This window comes from Mustelus asterias, chromosome 15 (genome assembly GCF_964213995.1).
Source record: "Mustelus asterias chromosome 15, sMusAst1.hap1.1, whole genome shotgun sequence".
Lineage (NCBI taxonomy): Eukaryota > Metazoa > Chordata > Chondrichthyes > Carcharhiniformes > Triakidae > Mustelus > Mustelus asterias.
The window spans coordinates 33,393,949-33,416,588 of NC_135815.1; the positions used below are offsets into that span (position 1 = coordinate 33,393,949).

General features: G+C 40.8%; 1 protein-coding gene across 1 annotated transcript in view; it reads left to right on the forward strand.

Annotated features, from left to right (window-relative positions):
• LOC144504446 (transcriptional-regulating factor 1-like) overlaps positions 1–22,640 on the forward strand; it is a 178,439-nt gene that overhangs the window by 85,259 nt on the left and 70,540 nt on the right. Inside the window, exons 3-4 of the mRNA XM_078229720.1 lie at positions 19,793–19,905; positions 20,831–20,930. The gene's annotated coding sequence lies outside the window, so the exon portion shown is untranslated. The remainder of the gene's footprint in view (positions 1–19,792; positions 19,906–20,830; positions 20,931–22,640) is intronic.

The window sequence follows — 22,640 nt, forward strand, 5'->3', positions numbered from 1 at the left end:
AGCTCATCATCTTGCCCATAGCCCTGTAACTTACAGCACCGAAGGTGCAGATCCAGGTGTTTAGGGTCTCTGCCTCCACCAGCAACTCGGGCAATGAATTCCAGACGCTCACTACCCTCTGCAAAAAAAAAAGACCTTCCTCATATCCCCTCCACACCTTCTGCCACTTATCCTGGGTTTAGAATTCTCCAACAAGGGAAACAATTTTATCTTGTACACTCTATCTCTTCCCCCTCATTATTTTGTCCATCTCGATAAAGTCACCCCTCAGCCTTCTTTATTCCAAGGAAAATAATCCCACCCTATCCAATATCTCCCCATAGCTACACTTGTCGAGCTCTGGGCACATTCTTGTAAACCTCCTCTGCATTGTCTCTCCAGAAAAGTTACGTCCTTCCTGTTATGTGGTGACCAGAACTGCACACACTAATCCAATTGTGGCCTCAGTGCTTTATACAATTCTAATCTTTTTTCCTCGTTTTTATATTCTTTACTTCTGCCAATGAAGGAGAGTGTTCCATATGCCTTCTTGACAACCTTGTCTACTTGAACTGCTGCCTTTTGGGACCTGTGCACTTGTATGCCAAGAGCTTTCACTTCATCTATCCCTCTTAATATATTCCCATTTATTGTGTTTTCCCTATAACTGTTTGACCTCCATAAATGCATGAACTCTGTGGTAAAACTCTTCTCTGTGTTAAAATCCATCTGCCTCTTTATGCCCACTCCACCAACCCATCTATATTGTTTTGGAGATTATAGCTATCCTCCACATTACCATTACTTGGCCAACCTTTGTGTTGTCTGCAAATTTCCCAATCGTGTCCCCTGCATTCACGTTGAAATTGTTAATATATAGCACAAACAATAAGGGTCCCAACACCAAGCCCTGTGGAACACCATTTGAAACGAGTATCCATTCGCAATGACATCCATCGACCATTACCCTTTGTTTCCTGTTACTTAGCCAACTTTTGATCCAGTTTGCCACATTACCCTGTATCCCATGGGCTTTTATTTTTTTGACCAGTCTGCCATGTGGGACCTTGACAAACACTTAGCTCTAATCCATGTATACAATACATTCATCAACCCTCCTTATCACTTCCTCAAAGAATTCAATCAAATTCGTGAGACAAAATCTTCCTTTCACAAATCCATGCTGACCATTCCCTGATTAGTCTGTGCCTTTCTATGTTAGTCCTATCACTCAAGATTGATTCTACTAATTTGCCCATCACCGATGTAAGACTGACAGACCTATAATTGTTCGGCATTTCCTGTGATTCCTTTTTAAACAATGGAATTATGTTTGCATTTCTCCAGTCCTCCGGTACCTCTGCTGTGTTCAGTGAGGATTGGAAAATCACCTGTTATCTCTTCCCTGACCACCTTCAGGAGCCTCGGAAACCATCCATCTGGCAATGGTGGCGTATCAACTTCCAAGGATTCCAATCCTTCACATACTGTCTTTTTGATTCTCCTCTCCAATATCTCAGTGTTCCTGCTGACTTCTATATCTGCATCATTCTATTCCTTTGTAAACAGAGACAAATTATTCATTTATTCATTATTCACAGCACCTACATGCAAATTTCCCTTCACCTCTGATAGGTCCCACTTTTTCATTAACAAATATATGACCATTAATATATTGGTAAACATCTTTGGCTTTTCTTGAACTTTAATTGCTAATCTTTTTTCATGCCCTCTTTGTCCTCATTCCCTTTTTTACTTGGTCCTTGCACTTGCTATATTCACCTAGGCTAGCTGCAGTGCTTTGTTCTTTGCGCCTTTCATGCACTTTCTTTTTCTGTTCGATTTTCACCACCTATTCCTTTAGATAACCGGGGATCTAGATTTGGCAGTACGACTCTTAATTTTGGAGGGGACGTGTCCACTTTGCACGTGTAGGATCTCGCTTTTTCGTGACTCCCACTGGTCTTCCACTGATTTATCGTCTAGCAGTGCTGTGCAATCCACCTCAGCCAGCCAAGCCCTTTCTCATTCCTGCAAAATGTGCCTTCCCCGAGTTCAAAACTTTTACTCCCGTGTTGTCTCTGTCCTTTCCCATGCATTGTGATTACTATCCCTGATATGGTTGCCCACTGTCACTTCACCCACTTGCCCTTTTTCATTCCCCAAGACTAGGTTGAGAATTACATACCCTCTCGTTTGTCGCTAATTGGTTGAAAAACAATTGCTGTTCTCACTGCATGAATTTTCTCAGTTTAGTGAAAAGGAGGAATTGAAGGAAATTAGTATTCATAAAATAATAGTGTTGGATAAATTGATTGAACTGAAAGCTGACAAATCCCTGATCATCTACACCCCAGGACACTGAAGAGGTGGCCATGGAAATAGTGGACACAGTGGTTGTAATCATTCCAACTTGGGTAGATTCTAGGAGAGTCCCAGCATATGGGAGGGTGGCATGTAACACCACTATTTACAAAAGGAGGGTAGGAGGAAACAGGGACTTATAAACCAGTTAACCTAACATCAGTAGCAGGCGTCTGTTAGAAATGATGTGATAACAGGGCATTTAGAAAATATCATCTGGAATAGACCAAGTCACGATGGATTTATGAAAGGGAAATCATGTTTGACAAACCCTACTGGAGATTTTTTGAGAACATATATGAGGGAGAACCAGTGATGTGATGTATTTGGATTTTCAGAAAGCTTTAGTCCCACACAAGAGATTAGTGTGCAAAATTCAGCGAATGGGATTGCGGATAAACATTGGCATGGATTGAGAATTGGTTACCAGACAGGAAACAAAGTAGGAATAAATGGGTCTTTTTGAAGTGGAAGGTGGTGATTAGTGGTGTATCACAGGGATCAGTGCTTGGGGCCCATTCACAATATATATCAATGATTTGGATGAGGGAATTAATTGTAATATTTTCAAATTCATCGGTGACACAAAAGTAAGTGGAATTGAATATGAAGAGGAAGTAAAGAGGCTTCAAGATGATTTATCTAAGTCGAGTGAGTGGGCAAATTCATGGCGGATGCAATATAATGTGGATAGAATCATAGAGGTTTACAACATGGAAACAGGCCCTTTGGCCCAACTTGTCCATGCCGCCCTTTTTTTTTTAAACCCCTAAGCGAATCCCAATTGCCTGCATTTGGCCCATATCCCTCCATACCCATCTTACCCATGTAACTGTCTAAATGCTTTTTAAATGACAAAATTGTAACCGCCTTTACTGCCACCTCTGGCAGCTTGTTCCAGACACTCACCACCCTCTGTGTGAAAGAATTGTCCCTCTGGACCCTTCTGTGTATCTCTCCTCTCACCTTAAACCTATGCCCTCTAGTTTTAGACTCCCCTACCTTTGGGAAAAGATATTGACTATCTACCTTGTCTATGCCTCTCATTATTTTATAGACCTCGAGAAGGTCACCCTTCAGCCTCCTATGCTCCAGAGAAAGAAATCCCAGTTTATCCAGCCTCTCCTTATAACTCAATCCATTAAGTCCCGGTAGCATCCTTGTAAATCTTTTCTGACTCTTTCTAGTTTAATAATATCCTTTCTATAATAGGGTGACCAGAACTGTACACAGTATTACCAATATCTTGTATAACTTCAACAAAACATCCCAACTCCTGTATTCAATGTTGTACACAATAAGTGTGAAGTTATGCACTTTGGTAGGAAAAATAGAATGGCAGTGCATTATTTTAATGATGGTAGATTGGCAACTGTAGCAAGTGGCTGTTGTTCCACCTGGAGGAAGTTTTACAGTGGTGTTCCCCATACCTGCTGCTAGACCGCACCGTTTTTCTTGGTGATGTTGTCTTGGGTGCCTGGGCACAATTTCAAAATTTGCAAATGATGCAAAACTTGGAAGTCAAGTGTTCAACTTCAGATGGACATGAGGTAAATTAAACTTAATGCAGAGAAATATGAAATGGGACAGTCCTTTTGGTAGGAAGAATGATGACAGGCAAGGGTGCAATTTTGGAAGAGGATGGTAGAGACATGGGGTATAAGTGCACATAATTGTTCAAGGTGACAGGGAAGATCAGGCATACAAAGGTGTATGGGATTCTAGGCTTTATTTAACAAGGCATAGAGTCTAAAGGCAAGGAAGTTATGATGAATCTTTATTAAACACCACCTTGATCTCAATTGTGTCCAATTCTGGGCACTGCACTTGAGGAAGGATGTGGAGGAGGAAGTTTGCTGAGATGGAAATTGGCTGGAAACTGAATTTGGGGTGAGATATGATGTTGAGGTTCTAAAGATTCTTTCAGCATGATCTAGTGACAGAAGAAACAGATGTATATTTATGTAGTACTCTAAATCTGAAATAATGAATCAAAGTAATGCTGTAGAAACAAAATCTCCACCACTTCTATCGAAATTTATTCACTGCAGGTGGAGTAGATTCTTCAGTATGTAAAATAATTAATCTTGGACAGCTCTACTTAAACTATGTCAAGCTGAGCAAAAATGTTTGTGTAATTTATTAGACATCCTTGCAGTCACATTGAAATATATCTCCTCATTCAGTTATTTGAGCCTCACAATAGACCATAGGAAAGTAATGGCTGGGTTTCCAACCTTGGCAACTGAGTGGTTAGTTAAATGGGCTGCCAAGTCATACTGCCTCATTTCTCTTGCTTTGATGGATCGTTGATGAGTTTTGCTGTCAATCAAGATGGATGGGCTTGTGCTGCACTTGTTGAATTTGAAGGTGGTAGTGTGAATATTGCATTACACAAGTTTAGAAATGAAGAAATACACAATGATACATTAGATGTAGCTCATATCACACATAATTTCATGTTCAACTAATGGGCGGCATGATGGTTAGCGCTGCTGCCTCAGCGCCAGGGACCCGGGTTCGATTCCCGGCTTGGGTCACTGTCTTTGTGGAGTTTGCACATTCTCCGTGTCTGCGTGGGTTTCCTCCGGGTGCTCCAGTTTCCTTCCACAGTCTGAAAGACGTGTTGGTTAGGTGCATTGACCCGAACAGGCGCCAGAATGTGGCGACTCAGGGAATTGGACAGTAACTTCATTGCAGTGTTAATGTAAGCCTTGTGATTAATAAATCAACTTTTAAACCTCTTATTCATTTTAGAAACTTGCTGAGTGGTTTTTGATGTCCATTGTTTTTGGAGCAAGTTGTTGTTATAAGCCCTTCAGCAACCAAGCCTGAAATTTCCAAAACACATTTCATGTGACGACCCTCGAACGAAAGGCTATGTTGACACAGTAATTGACAATATTGTGAATCATTGGCCCAAATTTTCTGTGGACGTTAATCTAATGATGGGCATTTGCTGTTTGACCAGGCCTTACACATTTGAGTGTATAATATTTGCAAGTTGCTGATAAGATTGCAGTGAGGGAAATGGAGAACCGTGACCTAAATGAGCAAGACAAGGAACTATTGTGTAATTCCTTTACCAATGAGATTGAAGGATTGTGCAAATAAAAGCACAAATATTGAGGGGGAAACGTACATTTGTGTGGTGAACTCAATGCCGAGTTGGAAGCAGAAAGAGGAATAGAGTGAAAAAAAGATTGGATTAAAGGAGAATAACAAGTGATAGAAAGTAAAAGAAAAATATTCAAAAGCTTTAAAATCGTCACAAATTTAAAATCTCAAAGAATGAGCCTTAGCTTGTAATTGCTAATTGTCAGTGCCAGAGAGGTTGTTTTGGAGTAATCGATGCTTGCCATGATGTTAAAGGTGAATTGAGTGTGAAAGGAGCAAGATTTAGCTTCCCATCATTAATTTAAGTAGATTGTGCTTGAAAATACAAACTATCTACTGGGGAGAAATTAAGTTGGTCACCTTCACTGATCCAAAGAGCATGTATTGTGATAATTGAGTAATTGCATTCTCCAAGTTTTGGCTATTTTAATTTGGTAATTGAGTTCTTTTCAGCTCCATTCAGTGGAATTTTAACCACAGAAAAGAGTTATGTACCTACATTTACATAGAGTGGAAAAAGTGAATAACAGATGCATTTCAGGGGTAGTTAGGTAAGTACATGAGAGGAAAATGAATAGAAGGTTATGTTGATAGGGTTAGATGAAGCAGAGTGAGAGAAGGCTTATGTGAAGCATATCTACTGGCATACACTAGTTGGATGAGATGACCTGTTTCTGTGCTGTAATCCTTTGCATTCTTATCTACCATGTAAATACAGCAACGCATGCTGTTCAGTACATTTTGAATGATGAGTTAGACAATGGGGTGCCATTTTTTTCAAACGAATGACGAGTGGCATGTCTCTGCCGCAGTAACTATGCAGCTGCCTTTGCCCGAAGTGCTTGTGGCATTGACACGCACAAAAGCCATGAGCCTCACCATTACTTTAACAACACATTATGGCCCCATTTATAATTTCTAGTTTGATTCTGGTCCTGACCAAGTGTCACTGACTTGAAGCATCAACCCTGTTTCTCTCTCCTCAGATTCTGCCAAACCTGCTGAACATTTCCAACATTTTCTCTTTTCGTTATACATGTACAGCATTCAGAGCACTCCCATTCTGCATTGTTAGCAATCCTCGATCTGGCAGTTGAGGCACTCCATTCGGTTTTAATGAACTGGGTTGGAGTGTATGAAAACCTAGTAGTGTTCCAGGTTATGATTGCCATCCAGTAATTGCTGTTGAAATTGGGCATGTGTTTGGACAATGTGGATACCTTTTTTTGCCCATGGATGTTCAAGGAGCACTTCAGGGAACTTTTGTTATCTTGTTTTGTTTTTGAGCCAGCAAAAAAAAGTTACTTCCTATACAGGCAGCCAAAAGAGAAGTGGAGTCCATCTGTTGGATAGTTTGATAAAATCTTGTGCTAAATATAAGTTTGTATTCTGACAAACTTATAGCAAAAATGTCTCCTCCCTTCACTTTGTTCCTGTAGAAACAGGCAACAATAAAGTGAATTTGTTCTATGCCCACATCTTTAGCAATGAGTAGCTTACTGACTTTTTAAAATAAAACTATTGAAAGTTGATTACCACAATTCCGTAGGTTTGAAAATAAACAAAAAGACTTGTTTTAACTATTGTACTTCCTACTATTGTATATGTAAAGTCCACTTAAATTTGCACAAAACCTTTGCTACATGGATGTCAGGGGGAAGAAGGACTTGCATTTATAATAGTGTTCTTCACCACCATTGGATTTCTCAAAAGTTATTGACAGCCACATGACCAATGAAAGTCTCCCCAGTGCAATTGTAATGGCTAACAGGCCAAAGGGCATCCAGTTGTTCCAAGAGTATAGGCATAATCAGTATACCAGATCTCGCACAGTAGGAGTCCGTTAGATAAGGTTGAACTTATCCTGGATGCATTTGAGCCTCCTCTAACCTCTCTGGGATTAAGATGTCAAGTAGCTGGGGTGGCATCTTGATCTGTGAAGTTGCACCTTAGCTGGAACGCTGGATCAAGGAGAGGCAAGTCACACAGACGCAGCTTGAGGGCTTAACAGTGTCAATTGAGAGCTCTACTCTTGTTGCCCATGACTCTTTTTAATCTGTTGGATCTATCAGTTCTTGGTGGGGGGCGGGGGAAGGAGGATTGAATAATGAAGCCTGCGCTCAGTGATGCGAGCTTGATGGCAGTGATCCAATTGAAGAGGAGAGGATGGCCCCGGCGCTGCCAGCACAGCTTCAAGAGGTGGCCTGGCCTGAGATCCGTTATCCAGGGGATAAGCAGTAAGACTTGGGAGACGAGAATGTCAAGCCCAGCCTAGGGAGGTGACTTGCACGACCAAGGGTCTACCAAAGATGGTGATTCTATCTGGAGGTGAGCAAGAGATAATGCCCTGCACATCCATGCTTGTCAAAAGATGTGGTGGCTCATTTCTGCCGCGTTTTGTAATACCACATGGATTGGGAGGACAACTTCTCCCAGCTGGTCTTGGGAAATTGCAGTCTTTCACATCATTGATTTTTCTGTCCAAAATAGTAAGTCAATAAACTTTTGACAATTTTTGCAACTTCTTAGATAAAAGTTTATTAAGGACATGTGATTCAGATTGTAAGAAATGAGCCTTTTTGTGTTCTTAGCCTGTGTCTGGTACACTGAGAAGCAAATAAGCTGGAACACCTAGCTATTCTAGAAGAGTTCCTGCATGCATTATTAAATTGATGTGAAAGGAAGATAGATAATTTAAATTAATCAAAACTGTGTTTAGAGAGACTTGTATTTTTAAAGTGCTTTTCACAATGCCTGAACTTCTCAAAGTTCCTTACAGCCAATGAATGTACAGTGTTCTGATATTTAATAATTAGGTACTTAAAATAACAAGTCCCTTTGCCAGTTTGGTGCCCTTTCTCCTCTCCTTATGATGATGACTCCTTAATTATCTTTGTCAATACAGCGTATGAGGATATTTAAGTTTCAGTTCCCCATCTGTCTATGCAAATTGTACAGTCGATGGATCAGCTGGAGTTAAGAGATGCCACCTTTGTTTAAAAAACTCAAAGCTAATCCCACTGACCCTGATCATGATTTGTAGTCCTTCCTCGACCTTGCCTTAAATGATCTCTTGACTCTTCCCCCAAAGCTGCAGTTCCCTTTGCCTCAATCACGATCAGTGGCAAAGCACTGCATATCCTGCAACAAATGGGTTTCTTTGAACGTCACGACTTTGTATACGTATACCCACAATAAATTCCAGACTATGTTCCTTCGCAAAAAAGTGAGCAATCTGGGTGGATTATCCGACAAGAGGATTCGAGCCAATGCTACGCAAGGAATCAAGAGTATTTGCACACAGTTCCATATTGCAAAACAGACACTTGCACCCTGACTGAGCAACTGTGCTTAGTCACAGCATAGCAGCCTGTTTTGGAATGTCACAGACAGGGAATCCATGTGGCATCAAGACTTTTACTGTGAGCACATGTTGAATGCTGATCGGAAGCTGAAGCTGTCAATAGGCAGTCCTAACTCGAGCAGGTCCATGGACTCCATCCACCATGTGCACTGACAGATGGGAAATTCTAAGTGAAGCATTTGTACTGCTGCACTGATCAGAACCACAGGATGTTGTATCCTAAATAATATACCAAACAATGGGTTCTGTGGGACTGCAGTCATTGCATTGGCACATACAACGCACTTGGATATGTAAGTGCAGACTGAGTTGTGACACACTATTGTACAGTAGTTTAACTGATCCCTTGCTTTGGGATAATTGTAATTTAAAAGGTCTATTATACTGGTGCATACAGTACGCTCGGATATGAAAGTGTAGGCTGAGCTAAATCATTCTGGTGTACAGTAGTTTAACTGGCTCCTCACTGGGGTAATTTGAGAGGTCTATTATGCTGTCATCTATGTGACAACATAATATTGCTTACATTAGTGACAGTGATATTTTTAATGTAAGACAATCCCATTCTGAGATTTTGTGATTAAGATGCGAGTCATAGAGTTGTTCACTTGAAATTTCCATTATATGATTCATTTGGTTGACTCTTGGACGGATGGCTTGCCACTTTGGGTCCTCGGCTTTATAAAGGGCTACGAGAAAGCCTTTTTCAAATTGTAATTTTGCTGCCCAACACCACCTTTTGTCTTTGGAAAAAAATTTGAAAGCCTGTTATCGTCAGAAACCAGAGACTCTGACTGGGTTCTGATCTGATCTGTCCTGTTATCCTCTGGTGACTCCTTTAAGTCACAGGTGACAGGGTGGTACAGTGGTTAGCACTGCTGCCTCACAGATCCAGGGACTTGAGTTCGATTCCTGGCTTGGGTGACTGTCTGTGTGGAGTCTGCACGTTCTCCCTGTGTCTGTGTGGGTATCCTCCAGGTGCTCTGGTTTCCTCCCACAGTCTGAAAGATGTGCTGGTTAGGCGCATAGGCCATGCTAAATTCTCCCTCTGTGTACCCGAACAGGCGCCGGAGTATGGCAACGAGGGGATTTTCACAGTTATTTCAGTACAGTACTGTTAAAGTAAGCCTACTTGTGACACTAATAAATAACGCTTAAGTGGCCATTCCACGTGCATTAGATTAGACTGTAAACATGGACAGAACAATTGCTGGAGATCATCGAATCATAGAATCCCTACAGTGCAGAAAAAGCTATTCGTCCCATCGAGCCTGCACCGACGACAATCCCACCGAGGCCCGTAACCCCACATATTTATTCTGCTAATACACTTGAGGGCAATTTAGCATGGCCAATCCACCTAATCTGCACATCTTCGACTGTGGGAGGAAATCGGAGCACCCGGAGGAAACCCACGTAGTCAGGGGGAGAACATGGAAACTCCACACAGACAGTTACCCAAGGCTGGAATTGAACCTGGGTCCCTGGCGCTGCGAGGCAGCTGTGCTAACCTGGGGCGGCACGCCGGTAGCACAGTGGTTAGCACTGCTGCTTCACAGCTCCAGAGACCTGGGTTCGAATCCCGGCCCAGCTCACTGTCTGTGTGGAGTTTGCGCATTCTCTGTGTCTGCGTGGGTTTCCTCTGCGTGCTCCGGTTTCCTCCCCAAATCCAAAGATGTGCGGGCTAGGTTGATTGGCTATTCTAAATTTCCCCTTAGTGTCCTGGGATGCATAGGTTCGAGGGACTAGTGGGTAAATATGTACGGATATGGGGGTAGGGCCTGGGTGGGATTGTGGTTGGTGCAGACTCAATGGGCCGAATGGCCTCTTTCTGCGCTGTAGGATTCTATGTGCCACCATGCTGCCCAAGGCAAGCTTAGTCATGTGTACTTCCTAGCAATGGCCATTTGATAGTGATCATGTTAAATGATTTGCCTCCCAGCCTCCAACTTGCATTGCCCAGGGATGATCAGGCCTATTGCACACTCTGTACTCCCCTGGCCGACATCAACTTGCTGATCAAACTGGGAACCGTCCTGACTTCCATGGCTTTGTTACACGCGTGACATCGCATTTACCTACCAAGCTGTCAAAAACTTTTCGAGCAAAATCAGCACGTTAATTTAATTAAGTAATTAAGTAATCCCCCCTCCTACAGTTATGGATGTTGCAAATGCAGTATTTATTGCTGAATTTTGCTCAAAGGATCAGAATTTATTGAATGAACAATTCAAGTAGCAGAACTAATGCTTTACAGGACAACAGAATGAATGGTTCAATTCCTGGCTTGGGTGACTGTCTGTGTGGAGTCTGCACGTTCTCCCCATGTCTGCGTGAGTTTCCTCCGGGTGCTCTGGTTTCCCCTCGCAGTCCAAAAGACATGCACTGGCCATGCTAAATTCTCTCTCTCCACCCGAACAGACGCCAGAGTGTGGCGGCTAGGGGATTTTCACAGTAACTTCATTGCAGTGTTAATGTAAGCCCACTTGTGACAATAATAAATTAAAATTAAATAGTTTGGAAAATAAATTCTCATCTTGTGCATTTCTGTTCATTGTAAAGTTAGTTATTAGGTTTGTTATTACGAAAAGCTCAGAAGTAGAGAGACTCCTGGGTTTATGCATTAAGAACAAAACTGACTTTATTAAGTTATTAGTTGAGATTTGACAATTACTTGCACTTCAAGTCACCGTGTGAATCATTTCTATTCATAAAAGGTAATAACTACTTCTGAATGAAAGCTATGATCTGATGGTCAAACCACATACGATGTGTTTGGTAGGGTATTCACAGTTTCATGAGTAGGCAAACCACATATTGGGATTCAGCAGGATGTAGATAAATTTGAGTAGGTGGATGAGGTTAAAAACGACAAGAAACTGGGTGGTGATGGTTTGCCATTATAGGTTGCAAGTCAAAATTAGTTGAGATTTATTAATATATTTCTTCGTCTGCAAACCACTTGCGAGAAGTTGTAGGACAAATGTTTCTGTTAACACTGTAGGGTCTGACTCTTTCACCTTCAGTTGTTTGGGCTTCTGAGGAGTTCTCTTGGGTATATTGGTCTATATTATTAATACAGAAGGGCTATGAATGAATACTCAATCAGAGGCAACACAAAACGAAAACAGAAAATATACCTTACTCCATGAACAAGGAACACTAAATTTGATTTTCAAACGAGTGAACCTAGCTGTGTTACAGAAGCAGACCATTCGGCCCATTGTGTCTGTGTCAATTCTTTGAAAGAGCTATCCAATTTGTCCCACTCACCTGTTCTTTCCCAATAATGCCTGGAAGATTTTCTTTTCATGTATATATTTCCATGTAATAATTGGTATTTAATCTATTTGCATCACTTTCTTTGGTAATTCTCTTCACAATCATCATCATTTACTGTATGAAAAAAAGCTTGTTGTCACCCTCTCTACTTTTGCCAATTATCTTCAATCTGTGTCCCCTGTTGCTGGAAGACAATATCTCACTTAGTCTATCAAAACCCCCTCATAATATCCAAAATTTATTTATTTTCTTCTTAACCTCTCTGCTCTGAGGAGAACAATCCCAACTCCTCCTGTTTTCTCCAAAATCTGAAGTCTCTCAACCTTTGGAATGTTACTCTTCATCCTCTCCAACGCCTTGTCATCCTTCCTGAAGGGTGATGTCCAGGGCTGGGCTCAATATTCTAGTTGAGACTTAACAGGTAATTTGTAAGGGTTTAGTAACTCTTTTGCTCTTCTCTGCCTCTGTTTATGAAAGCAAGAATCCAATATAGTTTCACAGCTGTACCAACTTGCCAGTCATCAGTGTTAACCTACTCCAGATGTCTGTTTCTGCATCCTTTTTACTATTATAGCACTTAATTTATATTGACATTGGTCATTCTTCCACCATAAATGCATCATTTAATACATTTGTCAGACATAGTGTGTGAAATTCGTCATCCCAGAAATTGAGTATCTGTTCTGGGAAAAGAGGCAGAAACTTGCTTGGGAATAGGTGATAGAACTTTAATTGGATACCTTAGGGTTAGAACCACAGATCAATCCGGGAGGAAATGCCAATAGCATAAAATTGTTTAGTCTTCTGGGATACTTTCAAAATATATTTTAATAAATTCTGACCATCCCTCTTTTTCACTCTTGTCATTGCACTCTTGAATGTTATCACTGTTATGTACAAGACCGCAAGAAACTACAAAGGGTTGTGAACATAGCCCAGTCCATCACGCCAACCAACCTCCCATCCAGTTACTCCGTCTGCACTTCCTGCTGCCTTGGAAAAGCAGCCAGCACAATAGAGGATCCCACGCAATCTGAAATCACGCACCAAACGACTCAAGAACAGCTTCATCCCTGCCGCCATAAGACTATATATTAAGCTGAAATAAAACAGAAAATGCTGGAAAATCTCAGCAGATCTGAGTTTGTATTGAGGGGGTTCCAATGGATTGAAAAACATCTAGAAAAAACTTATTTTGCCTAATATGTTTGTTGTTTATGGGGTCTCAGCGGAAATTGTGTCTAAAACGGATCTTAATTTCGTTCAGAAAAATTTGTAAAATTGATGAGAGTAAACGGTGAACACAGTCTTACACCCTGATTCAAATGGAGCAGCAAGGTGCACATAACCAATATTGAAACATGCACTTGTTGAGAAAATGCTGGACTAAAAAAATGGACTTGTCATCAGTTGCCATGGATCTCAAACTGGGAATTTATTTTGTTTATTGTAACATACTTCGCACTGCAACTGGCAGAACACCAGCTGAATTGTTCCTTAGAAGACAGTCTAGAACAAGGTTGTCATTGTTGAAGCCACATTTAGCACAGCCAGTAGAAGAGAAACAAGACAGAAAGAGAGTCTTGATAGAGGTAGAGTATGAGAAAGAAGTCTGAAGTTGAACCAGAAGGTTAAGGTGAAAGATCATCATCATAAGTGGTTGAAATGGCCAACAGTGAGAGTCATGAAAAATGTGGTCCTCCCACATATTTGCTCAAGATGTTCAGTAGTGTATGTATAGATCCTGTTTTGCCGTCAGAGGTTAAGGAAGAAGGAGGATGTTGGGAAGAATCTCAAACTAGTCTGAAAAATTGGATAGTTGGGAACTCTAACACACGTTGTGCCTGATTTGAGTCAGACTGACATGTCTGATTTAAGTGGAAATTTCAGATCAATGTCAAAATCCCTCTTTGTTGGGGAAATCCTCTACTCAGGCTCTGGTCCTCATGGCCAAAGACCTTCCCCAAGTTCTGAGAGTTTGGGTCAAGAAATGAAGTACCTTCTCAGTAATAGGAAATGAGTGGTTAGTTTTGATTTGTAAATAAATGGGGAAAAAATGTATTTTAGTTGTTTGAATTTTGGACTTTGCACAAGTTTTTCATTAAGGGTGGAGGAGTGTAATAACACCCTCTTGTGGCTATTTGTGTATACAAACAAACCAGAATAGACCAGTTTAGCTGCGTATGTGAACTCCCATGTGTGTTCTCCAGCGTTTTTGCTCTGCAAAAATAATCTCAGATCCATACCCAGAACGCAAATGTGTCTCTTCTCGTTGCAGATGTGAATTGACCAGTATGTTTCATGCATTTTCTGTATCTGCATCCCCCTGGATGCTGTTACAATAAGGGAATGTTGTCGGAGTAATTGAGAAGGAAACTAAATTAGGAGCAAACCCATTGAAATAGTGTTCTTGTCTTGATAAGTTAACGTAAAGGCATAGATTCTGTGACAAAGCTATGGTGCTCACCACTGACTTCAATGAAAATTGTCCACAAAGCTCTAGTGATCTCTGGGGCATCAATGTCTGCTGTCGCAATGTCCATTTGAATCTTGCACAAAGTTCAGAAGATCTTGAGACATTTGGCAACAGTTATATCATCAAGTTGACAGTGACATTGAACTATTCTCTCCAATAGATCTCCAGTGTCGTTGGAAATCAGTTCAATGGAAAGAGGCATAAAGGTGGGGGGAATTGAGTTGGAAATTCTCAAAGGAAGTGAGCATTGAAAGCAGGGCTGGGAACAACAAGACAATGGAGTGATAGTGGAAGAGTTTTTACAAGTGGGATTTGTAATCTTTTTAAAAAAAAGACACAACAAAATACATTGAACTGAGTGGTCAATCAAAACATGATGGGGTGTTCAGAGATAGGGGCAGGTATTCTCAAAATTAAAGTATGGCACAATGGTATGGAATAAGGTTCTTGCAGCGTACGTGCTTTGGACCTACTCTGGTTTGACCAAAGATGTGCGGTTTAGGTGGATTGGCCATGCTAAATTGCCCCTTAGCGTCAGGGGGACTAGATAGGGTAAATGCATGGGGTTATGGGGATAGGGTGGGATTGTGGTCAGTGCAGATTCGATGGGCCAAATGGCCTCTTCCTGCACTGTAGGATTCTATTTTTTTTTAAATGACCTGATTAGGCTTCTTCGATTTTTGGTCTAACAAAAACAACTTGTATTTATATTAAGTCTTGAACAGAATAAAATGCCTGCGTGGTTGCAGGAACATTTTGGTGTAAAATATGGGGCATCAAGATGTGGGAGACGATGTTGGGGCAAGAGGGTAATTTTGGTCAATTTTAATTTTCTTGCAGAATGAGGGAGAGGTGGGAAGGTTTAGGGAGACGATTCCAGAGCTTGGAACCTAGGCAACTGAAGGTCAGTTACCTCAGGAACCGCATATGCCCCCCTTTCTTACAAGACCATCCAACAAGCTTCTGCTTTTCCTAAACCATACACCACACCCTGCCATTCGACTGTTAATAACCATTCATAACCAACCAACCACCCTACAATTCCAGTTAATTGCTTTTTCCTCCCTGTTACAGGCCACAAGGCCAAAATTAGAGGAGCACCAACACCTTGGAAGATTGTGGGCTGGAGGAGATTTCGGAGATGGGGAAGCCATGGAGGGATTTGAAAACAAGACAGAGAATTGTAAAATTGAGGTGTTGCTTAACCGAGAATCATTGAACGTCACTGAGCACAGGGATTATATGTGAACGGGACTTGGCCCGAGTTAAGACATGTACAGCAGAGTTATAGATGATCTCAAATTTGCAGATGGGAGGCCATCCAAGAGTCTATTGGAAGAGTCAATCTCGTGTTGACAAAGACCGTTATGGACTGAAATTGGAACTCTGGCCTGGTTACAGCTCATGTTTAAATCGATCAGTTGTGACTTCCTGAAAGTCAGTATGATGAAAATAAAGTGATGATTGTCTCGGGTGTAATGTTTAATTGCCAGCTAAGGGAGCTGACTTTTGATAACGAAGTGCAATACTGACATCTATTGATAGAAGGCCATTTATAGTGTAACGAGCAAATGTGGATGCAGTCTTTGGAAATATTCTGCCTCGGATTTTTAACATGTTAATATAAAATTGTTACTCAAACAATTGTCACAGTGTAGGTAATGTATGCATTACCTAACTATACACAGGGCCACAAGCAAAAAAGGTTGATATGGATTTTGTAAGTTCTGTACAGAACCAATATTTTTATTCATAGAATCGTAGAATCCTATAGTGCAGAAGGAGGCCATTTGGCCCATCGAGTCTGCACCAACCACTATCCCACCAAGGCCCTTTCCCATAGCCCCATGTATTTACTCTAGCTAGTGCCCCTGACACTAAGGGGCAATTTATCATGGCCAATCCACCTAACCTGCACATCTTTGGACTGTGGGAAGAAACCGGAGCACCCGGAGGAAACCCACGCAGACACGGGGAGAACATGCAGACTCCACACAGACAGTGACCCAAGCCGGGAATCGAACCCGGGTCTCTGGCGCTGAGAGGCAGCAGTGCTAGCCACTGTGTTGCCCCACTGTGCCGCTTTATTGTGTGAAGTATTTTGTATGTGGACAGATACATGTCTCTTTTGCTTTCTGCTGGTTGGAATGCAAGTGTGAAGTTCAATATACTATATGTGGGCAGGAGAACACCAGGGAATTTGGGTTTTGTGATGTTGGGACATGTAACAGGGAGGAAAAAGCACATAACTGGAATTGTGGGGTGGTTGCTTACGAGTGGTTAGTAAAAGGCGAATGACAGGGAGTGGTATGTGGTTTAGGAAAAGCAGGAGCTTATTGGATGGTCTCCAAAGAAAGGGGAACATATGCAGCTCCTGTGGTAGCAGTGATTTAAAAATAAAGTGTTAAATTAAGTTTTTAAAATGTAGGGTTATGCACTGGGAGGCGTTTCTTGGGGTTTGGGATTATTGAGGTTTTGGAATGCGTGAACCTAATAACACCAGTAAGTGAGACGATGAAGAACAAAGTTAGGAAGCAGAACTTTTTTTAAAAATCACCAACTTAAAAATAGAAAATCAGAAACGCAGTATGAGAATAATGAAGATAAGAGTCAGCCACTAGAGTCTTTAGAAATCCTAATAGGAACTACAATTTAAATTGAATATTGTGGTCATTTTTTTTCCCAAAATATTTTATTCACAAATCTTTTAAAGGTGCAGTACTTGGTTCAGATTTGATACAATATAAAGTGCAATGTAGTTGAATTTTTCAGGATAGTATCTCTCACTCTGAGTTGCGTCATTACACTAACAATTGTCGGTTGTATTTATACATTGACATTTCATGTCAAACGTTCTCTGGTGCATAGAATGAGTTCCAGCACCTTTGATGTACAATGGCTGGCGGGCCTTGGACATTGGCCTTTCCACATTGAGTCTTTGCAACTCCTGCCCCAAGCCTCAGTGCAGCACTCAGAACTTAGTCACGGGCCTTCGAGTGTACCAGTCCACAGCAGTTGGTCATGGGCACTGTAAAACCAACAAGTTTTGGGCAGACCACGAAGTGTCTTTCACCAACTTGGTGATCCTCCAGCAAGAATGTCAGTACGTGCAACTGGCCCATAGCTCAAGAAGATTTTGCCTAATTCTCCTCATTAGAACTAGGAGCAGGGGTAGACAATTTAGCCCTTCCAGCCCATATCCTGATCATTTAATATAATCATGGCTGGTCTCATCTTGGTCTCAGCATCACTTACCTGCTCGTTCACCAAGCTCTTAAAAATTAAAAATTCTTCCATCTCTTCCTTAAATTTATTCGAAGTCCCTGCATCCACCGCACTCTGGGGAAGTGAATTCCACAGACTCGCAATCATTTGGGAGAAGTAATTTCTCCTCTTCTGTTTTAAATCTGCCATCTCTTATCCTAAAACTCTGATCTCTTTTTCTAGATTTCTGTACAAGAGGAAACATCCTCTCCACGTCTACTGTCCATCACCCACACCTCAATTCGATCTCCCTTCATTCTTCTAAACACCAGTGAGAATAGGCCTAAACAGCCCAATCTCTCTCCGTAAGACAAACCCGTCATCTCTGGAATCAATCCAATGAACCTCCTTTGAACTGCCTGCAATGCAGCTGCATCCCTCCATAAATAAGGGGACCAAAACTGTGCACTATATTCTAAGTGTGGTCTGACTAATGCTTCATACAGTAGCAGCATCACTTCACTACCTTTATATTCTCTTCCTTTAGCAATAAATGCCAAAATTCAGTTTGCTGCATTTACTTAACCTATCCAAATCTATATCCATTTGTAAATTTCTTATTTCATTATCACAACTTAGTATTCCACCTGTTTTCATGTCATATGCAAATTTGGCTATGGTACCTACTATCCTTTCATTCAAGACATTTATATAGATTATAAACTCTTGGGGCCGGAGGACCGAACGCTGTGGCTCCCATTGGTTAGATTATGCCAACCCGAGAGAGACCAATGATCCCGACTCTGCTTTCTGTTGATGAGCCAATCCTCTATCGAAGCTAATAAATTACCTCTAATCCCATGTGAACTAACCTTGTGTGTGAGCCTTGTGTGTGAGCCTTGTGTGTGAGCCTTGTGTGTGAGCCTTGTGTGTGAGCCTTGTGTGTGACACATTATCAAATGCCTTCTGGCCGCCCAGATATGCTACATTTACAAGATCGACAATGTCCACCTTGCTTGTTACATCTTCGAAGAACTCAAGCAAATTTGTCGAACATGGTTTACCCTTCATAAAACCACACCGACTCTGATGGATTGCATTTTGACTTCCTAAATGGCCTGTTATTACTTCCTTTATCATGCATTTTAACAATTTCCCAACAAATGTCATCGTCCTCCTCTCCACCCCACCACCCCCCTCAGATCACTTCACAATCACTCTATCTTCCCTTTTTTCCTTCCCAATCCTCTGACGCTGAATTTTCTGATCCCTCGTCTGTCACCTCTTCATTCTTCCTGAACTTGACTACGTTTGTGATGTTGGATGGGGACAGCTCGAGGGCTGGAATGTCAAGCAAGGTGGAGGGTAGGGAAACAGAAAACTTTTTGGAGGAGCAAACCAGGTCAGCTCTGAAAAAATAACCAAGAGTATGTGTAGTTGCTTGCAAATTTGAGATTCCAGATCAGTAATTGAATTTCTTCCTCCCTGGTAATCGTTTTGGGTATGTACATAATGAAGTATAATGCCTGGAACCTGTCGATAGAGTTCAGCTGTTGTTGAAGGCCAGAGTTTGAAGGTGAATCTTCTGTTTTGGAGCCTCACACACTGACTGCTATTAGGATTCAAGATTTGTGGGAGTGCACCGTATTCAAATCATAGAACTAATTACGTGTAATTAACAATGCCATTACTCAACATTAGGGACACTTATAATTTGTGGAGTTTTACAGCATTTCATATCAGTAGATGATCATTTTAAAAACTACAACACAAGATATAACAGCAGTCAGTACTTTTTAAATTGGATAACTGTGACTTGAGGGCTTTTAATCAGGGGTGCAGTGATTGAAAGAATATTATGCTATAATTTATACGGACAGTGAACAAATATTCTTAGTGGAGCCGTCACGCTGATAAGTAACTTTTCTCTTCACATTCTGAAACCTTATGACAACATGAAGAAGCAATGGTGTGTTGACTTAAATTTTCTTCAAATTAGTTTGCAGATATTTAGCCGTTAGTGTGAAACTGCTGCAAAGCTATTTATGAAGAATGTATGTGAATGTGGGAATGAAACAGAAGACGGATAAAGAAATTTCCAAACAGTGAAGGCACCCAGGTGAGAGACCAGTGCTTGTGCAAATCACCATTTCTCTCTCCAGCACCCTGACAGGAGAGCTGTCTGTACATTATACTGTGTTCATATGAACATTCAGATTAATTTGACCAGTGACATGGATTTATTTCTGTTTTTTTATTAGTAGTTCTGAACGCAAAGAGTTCATAAGATTGACAAACCCTATCCTATTTTTATTTTCAGTTTGTCTTTTTAAGTTCACCAGTTTATCAACAATCTTCCTGTGACTGAGCAAGTTTGTTTTGTGATTGCTGTAATATTGTGTATATGTGGGGGGAGAAAAAACTTGTTCAGTGCTTGTTTCTTTCAAGATAAAACTGTAATGGTAATTTAAATGATTGTTGGAAAGGAGTTCTCCTTGGTTGGTACGTGTGTGGGTACACTTGTGTGCAGGCGCTCACTAAATGTGAGTTCATAGAGTCACGCCAAATGATGGGCATAAACTGAAGTTCATTGTGATTTAGATGAACTGAACAACTAAAGTACAAATCTGTGGATAAAATGCTGTTAAATATTACTGATGGAATTTATGCTGAAGGAAATGGGGAAGTTTGTGATTTTTTTCTTAGAGGTGGCATTATTATCCATTTAATGTTTTTTTTCTGGGCGCATTATCCACATATGGATGGAAATGAGTTGTACAGAAAAAAAATCTGTTCAAAGGAGACACTCTAGTATGGTGTAAAGCTAAACTTAATGCATATTTTTGCTTCCTGCTATTTTTAAAATTTTAACTACTGTACATATTCTAAAATGCTGCAATTGATAATTTAAATGATTTGCATATTTATTGTCTGCGCACCTTCGCTTGCAACTGAGATGACACTTGTTCGTTTTGTGGAGCTGGAATGTGTGTGACTTAATGGCAGACGAGGAAAGTAAATGTTCTCTTTGAATTATATTGCAGGCAATGATAGCCAGCAGCGGCCTCACAGTGTTAAAGGACACCCATCTTGTTTTCATCTTCCTTGCCAGCAGAGTGGGGCATGCAGGGCACTCCAGTTATAGTAAGTAATTTGCATGGTAACATTGAATGATGCATTTTATAAGATTTCTTTGTACTCGTGAGAATGATGCACTCTCTAATGCTTGGCGGAAAACCTGAGTAAGAAGGAAAGCATTGTATTTTACATAATTTTTCTTCCCTTCCTGCTGCACTGTTTTCATTTGAACAAACACGATGTTTATTAGTTTTTAGTTATACAAATGTATTTTTTGTATCTTTAAATATATTGAGGAAATTGAAATGTAACCATGTGATTCACCATTTAAATTTCATTAAAACAAGGAAACAAGCAAGTTGAGTTTGCTATTAATATATTTTGTTGTGGGAATGCTGCACAATGATCAATTTTTTCAGAGGCGTATGGCTAATGGAACTCTCCATAGCAGGCAATACTAGCAAACACTGAGGAAGGAAATGTTTCAACTATGCCAGCACAATAGATTGTAGAGATATTCTGATGTTCTTAATGGGCTGTTTCTCATTGTTAGATGTGTGGCTTATGTAAATCAACCTAGATAAGGGAAATATCTAGCAGTTGTTTGTACCCCCAGGATGTACAATATCAGTGAGATTACTTTTTATAAATTCAACTTTTGGCTCTTTTTTTGAACGATAAACCTGTAATAAGGTTTTACTTAACGGTTATAAAAAAAAAGAAGGTAACTGGCCCAAAACCTTGGTCTGTATTTCAGTGGTGTCACAACCCTGCTTCTTGACTCTGCCTTTCAGTTACAATATTGTAGTTCAGCAATAGGGAGCCAAAATCGGTGACCTTTGCCCAGATTTCATGGCCCAACGGCAAATGCAAGGTGCTAGCTGTTTGTACACTTGGTCACAGACTTTCTATGGGCTTTTGCACCGTAAGTTACAGTTAACCAAAAGTAGAAAGAATATGGCGTCCTCCATGAGGGGTCCTGGGACCTGTGCTAAAAGGTAACTTCTCAATCAGTCAGATTGAACTGTTCTTTCTGTCCGAACCAGGAACTAGAAATTGGAGTAGGTGTTTCAATGTCAAATTACAGAAAGCAAGTGAAAGTAAAGTTTATTTATTAGTCACAGGTAGGCTTACATTCACACTGTAATGCAGTTACTGTGAAAATCTCCTAGTCGCCACACTCCAGTGCCTATTCGGGTACACTAACGGAGAATTTAGCGTGGCCAATTCACCTAACCTGCACATCTTTGGACTGTGGGAAGAGAACCAAAGAGGGATGGGATTAAAAGAGAGTGATTGGAGACTGAAAGACAAAACTACACTTCTTAAATCCCCAACAATAATGTAACATTGGAGTAGAGATTCCACACCAGTAAGATTTAATATTTGGTTAAGGGAGGTTTTTCAGCAGATGAATGGGCAAACCTTAACGTTTTCTGCCTTTTTAGTGGGTACCTTATCATGTTTGTACTTCAAGTGTTCATTTATTTGAATATCTAGTTGCTTGGTGAGGGATCAATGCAGTGCAGTGTTTGGGGGAGCAAGGGCACTCCAATCGTAACTTTCTAATTTCCGAGCTTAACTGCGCATCAAGTCGAATTTACACCACAATCGTGGAGTGTTGATAGCCTGATCATTGTATCTACTCCAAACCCAGTCCATTGTTTCTGCTGGTAATAGCGAAAATGATTTTAAATGTGTGATTATTAAAAAACTAATGAGATGTACACTGGGAGTCTACGATGGTCTCAACAACACCCAATTTTCAAAGTTTTG